The sequence below is a fragment of the Apis cerana genome, linkage group LG15 (genome assembly GCF_029169275.1).
Source record: "Apis cerana isolate GH-2021 linkage group LG15, AcerK_1.0, whole genome shotgun sequence".
NCBI lineage: Eukaryota > Metazoa > Arthropoda > Insecta > Hymenoptera > Apidae > Apis > Apis cerana.
In genome coordinates, this window is record NC_083866.1 from 2792337 (window position 1) to 2797563 (window position 5227).

The 5227-nt window shown below is 26.2% G+C and overlaps 1 long non-coding RNA gene across 1 annotated transcript; it reads left to right on the forward strand.

Annotated features, from left to right (window-relative positions):
• The first annotated feature begins 522 nt into the window (after window positions 1-522).
• Window positions 523-3157, forward strand: LOC133667377 (uncharacterized). Its single transcript, XR_009832813.1, has 2 exons — window positions 523-879; window positions 1169-3157. It is a non-coding gene; the product is annotated as an uncharacterized LOC133667377 (long non-coding RNA).
• The last annotated feature ends 2070 nt before the right edge of the window (window positions 3158-5227 follow it).

Consider the following 5227-nt stretch of genomic DNA (forward strand, 5'->3'; position numbering starts at 1 on the left):
TTAAATTTATTCGCGAGATCAGTTCTCTGAACACTTGTGGAATTATTTGAACAGGGAGGAATAAAATCCAATTATCCCTAATGAATATGAGGAATACAAGAAAACAAAAAAAGCACGATGCATCCTCTACAGACGAAACTTTGACTCGTGTTACAGACTATCACAAAATTTATCTCTTGAAAAAAATATTTTTTCTTTTCCAATTTTTAAAAAAACTATGAATACAAATGTAAAAATATAATTATTATTTATATTTCTGGGAAAAAGGAAAAATATAAAATGATAAATTGTGAATTTTAAAATAAAAGTTTTTTTAAGATCTTTACTTAGAAGGATGTATAGTATTTATTTACAATTACTTTTTTAAGTTATCAATTTTACTTCATCTTTAAATTATTGTTAATCATTAATTTAAATATAATTTTAATTTTAATTAGTTTATGTAAATCTTTTTCTCTAATTTAACATATTTATCGTTCCTATCCCAGAACCTTGAAGCTTCAGCTAAAAATACGTACAGTTTTCGCGGGTGGCAAAGACGAAAGCAGTCGGGGAAAGACGAGCTTTCTTCGAATCGAAAGAGGAAGAGTAGCGGAGCATGTCCGCCCAACAACAGCGAATCCTCAAGCTCGAAAATAGATCGCATAGTTTTCCCGGTACTTCCAATGCGGTGTATCGTAATAGGCAAGCTAACTGCTTGCCGAATGAGTTGGCCATGGACAATTAAACGTTTATAAACACGGGAGATTCGGCAAAACCTGGCCCCCTCATGACGATTTGGCGTGCTTAGACGAAGGAGCAACGCTCAAGGCCGTAATAAAATTTATATTAAATTTTAAACTCACGATAGAAACTGAAAAACAAAAATCGAGATTTCATGTGAGTATTGCATGCATAGATCAGGATTGGGAAAATAGAATACTTTTGGAATACGCAAATATACGGCTTATTTTGCAAATAAGCTTTTCTCTGAAATAATAATTATAAAAAAAATGATATCTTCGAATTTTTTAGTATATCTTTATGCAAATATTTCAATCTTCAGATATTTATTTCAATTTTCCTCCAATTCCGATTCAGATCTAATTATCAAAAAAATTGGATAAATAATAAATAATTGATAATAGTTTTCTTTTTTTAAATGTAAGAAGTATGTAAAAATTTACAGGAATTACTAATAATGTAATCCACAGCTATTCAATCGTATGATTCAAATATAAAATGCATGAATAAATGCTTTGAATGTATGAACATGTAATAAAATTTTAAGCAGCGGTTTCTGATTATTTTGAGCGACGTACGATCGCGAAATGTAAACTTTCAAAGCATTTGAAACGATGGAAAAATAAGCTTCTAGATTTATGCTGCTATTTATCTTGTTTCTTTTTGGTTTAAAAAGTTGGAGAGTTTTATTTTGTACATTAATGAGATTTATCAAGTGTTTTTTGAAGATACAAAAAAGTATCTTAATACATTGGATAATAATGCATATATTTACAATATAATTTCAAATGATGATGTAATCTTTTATAAAATATATTTGAAATAGAGAAAATTGCTTATGTTAAATTTTTTAGATTATTCTGTTGTTATCTTGTTTGAAAAAAATTTCTTGTTTAAAAAAGATTAAAATTTCATTATTATAGATAGATATCACTGTTCTGTTGATGATTGGTATGGTAACAAAGGCTCATAAACTAACAAATCATCATCATTTAGCAGTTCTTACATGAACCAATGACGTAATGCACATGTGCGAGTTAACGATTTTTCGAAGTCGTTTCAACTTGTTATAAGCTTTCTAACTAGTACAAAAATAGTATTATGCACGTACATCTACTACGTTCTTTATTTTGAATGTTTTTTAAAAAACTCCTTAACTTTTATATACCTATTACAATTTCATATAAGAACGTGAAAACAAAGAAATATATTATATTTTATTACAAATATCTTTTTTAAAATAAAAAAAAAAAGAAATTAAAAAAGAAATGAATATATTTACTATAATAATTTCCATGGAATTATTAAAAGGTAAAGTTATCGAAAGAATAATTATTCAATAAATATCGAATAAATTATTCGTTTAAAGAAGATTCAAGAGATTAATAATTAATAATATTTTTTTAATTAAAAAAAAATTATGAATTATTCTTTAAAAAAATAATTTAATAAAAATCTCTCTAGTTTAGAAATTACTTTCCTTATCACAAAAATTTTTTTAATTCAAAAACAACTTGCCAAAATTTCTCGAAAAATTTCAAAGTAATCAAAAAGAAAGATCAAGAATTTTTATCAAGAGATAACATTTGCTTAAACTTTCGAATTTTATCGAAAGATAAAAAAAAAAAAATACGAAATGACAAGTGACGATCACACTTGTCGATTAAATATGTGAAAAATTAATTCCTTTAATTTCTATCTTAACCATGTTCTTCACAATTTACTAGCATGATCCGAAAAGACATATAAAAACATCTCCACGAACATCTCATTGTGCAGATGAATCTAAAGTTTCCATTATCCTTTGCATCCCTTCTTTTCGTCAATCCTCTTTGAACGAATAATAAAAAGATTAATTTTAAAATTTTTGAACGCCGCAATTGTGCAACGAGGCAGGCCTTAATCGCAGAAATAAAACCTTGCGATATCAAGTTCCTTGGCTGATTCTCAAGGAGTCAACGTTTCGTACCATCCTCCGGTATCGAAATTTTGTTAGCGAAGGAAAAGAAAGAAAAATCCACGGGATAGTAGTTTGCGCAGGTATACAGGATGGAGCTCCAATTGGCAAGAAATTCTGGCACGATTTTAGAATGGTCGACGTAGTCGATTTCACGGCCACTGCTGCAGCGAGGGAGCGATGTCTTAAAAGAGATGATATCCCTTGCGACATAAATGCTTTAAAGCAGTGATTCCCAATATGTTTCTGAGATAACTCCCTTTTAATAACAGCTGAATAAATATCTTTCTTCAATTAAATAAATAATGCATTTTTAACAGGGTAAAATATATGTATATAAAATTTCATTTTTAGAAATATGGAAAGTGTAAAATGAATTTTTAGTATTCGTTTCAATATCTGTGATAGGTGATAAATCACTTCTGTTTATTTGTTATACCAAAATAAATAAACGTTAAAAATGTCTTCAGTGTAAAATTTTCTATATAAATGATTGGAAGTAGGAGTGATGGTTATCTTGGGAGTTGCGATCCATGGCTTGGAAATCCATGTTGTAATTATATTATCAATTACTAAGTATATACAAAAATATAGCAACTATATTCAAATACTGATGAGATTTATTCTATTGATCTAATATATACTGGTATATAAAGTATTAATTATTGATTTGAAAAAAATGTATTTATTTCTGATATACATTATGATTTATTGCAAGATTTTTAATGGAAAGAAATATATTTTTGGTATTTTGCACAACTTTTTAAAGTTCAAAAATTATAATTGTCAATAAATCGATCAAAATTATTTTAAATAAATATAAATTATATAATTTATAGATATGCATAATTAACGAAGGAATTAGTATAACATCAATTATTTATATCCATCGTACGTATCTTAAAACATAGATTATTTATTTTAAAAATTCAAAATTCTATTTTAAATTTTGATCAGAACCATCTATTTAATTTGCCTTCGATTTTCTAAAACTATTTTAATTCAAAGAAAGTTGAAAAAGTAATTCTATAAAATAATATTAAAAATATACAGTTTTATAGAATTGCATGTCCGACTGTATCACCGGTTAAGAAGATTTATATTTACTGTATGTGCTGTGTGTGCAGCAATAAGAGATAAAAAACATACATAGAGAAACAATTCGAGGATTTTGTCGTTTAACCCTCGTGTATTTCAGTCCCAACACCAGCAGGGCCCTTCAACTTTTGCGCCCCGTCGACTTAGCGAAATTCCTCGCTAAATTTAAGCCCTGCTCGACTGCTAAGATAATTGCGTTTTGCGTAAGAGATATACAGTCTTTTGAAGTAATGGATTGAGCACATGCATCGTCGATTATTTGTGAACTTTTCATCAAGATAATATATATATGTGCTTATCTTGGTTTGTTTAATGATTTCAGTAAGGCTTTGACAAAGATGTTTTTACAATGTTCAATGACAAATTGTGAATGATAATCTTCTAATAAGAACAATTCAAGTGCAATATTATATTTTTTTTTCTTCGATTGGAAAACTGGAGATTTTTTCTTTTTTTTTTTTTTTTGATTTTAAGTTCAGTTTTGCATTCTTTCAAAAGTTGAATTTTAAATATAATTTTATTTTTTTAAGATAAAAATTTAAATTTCACTATCACATTTTTGATTTTAATTAATTGAACTTTAAGTGAAAAATAATATAATAAGCGTAATATTATGTTTAATTAAAAGACAAATATTAAGTTCAATATTTTTTTTCTTTAATAGTTATATTATTAAATCTAATTAAATTTAAGGTGCATAAGATACATAATTATTGTTGATTATATGACAAAGCCGATGAAAAAATTAACGTTAAGTAGAATTTCTTTCAACTATAGTTTGTGTCTATCAACAATGACAAGCTTGTTAGGATTTGCTCAATGATGCGCTTAATTGCCTACTGGCTAATTTCATTGGCTATGTATCAACTCGACCTCATCAATTGATTTGAACGAGTTCACCAAGTTGTCGTAGACAGATTTAAGAGTAAAATTAAAATGTTTTTATACTTTCTCAAAAATTAATTTTAAAAAGATATTATAAATATATTGAAAATTTAAAAAATTGTTTAAATTATTTTCGAGTTTCACTCTTTTGTTTCAAGATTAAACAAGTTTATATTTTTAAAAATTTTTTTTAAATTATGATCATTACTTGAATTTTTTATTTTCATTCTATTTTTTTTCATTTTCCAAATTATCCTAATATTTCTTTCGCTTTTCAAATTATCCTAATCTAATTCAAATTATAAATATAAAATATGCTATGATAGAAACATAAGGAGATTTATTAATCATTTTTGCATAATAATCTTATCTAATATCATAAAAAAATTTTACGTGTCAATCATCATAGTTTTTAAGAGGCTTCATTTCATTAAAATGTAAAGTTTTAAGTTTCAACTGTTTTAACGTTAAGTTGTGCAAACCTATATGTAAAATATTCATTATCATGATTTATATTATCATGAATTTAAATAATTATTTTTTAGTATTAAAGAAAAATAAAGA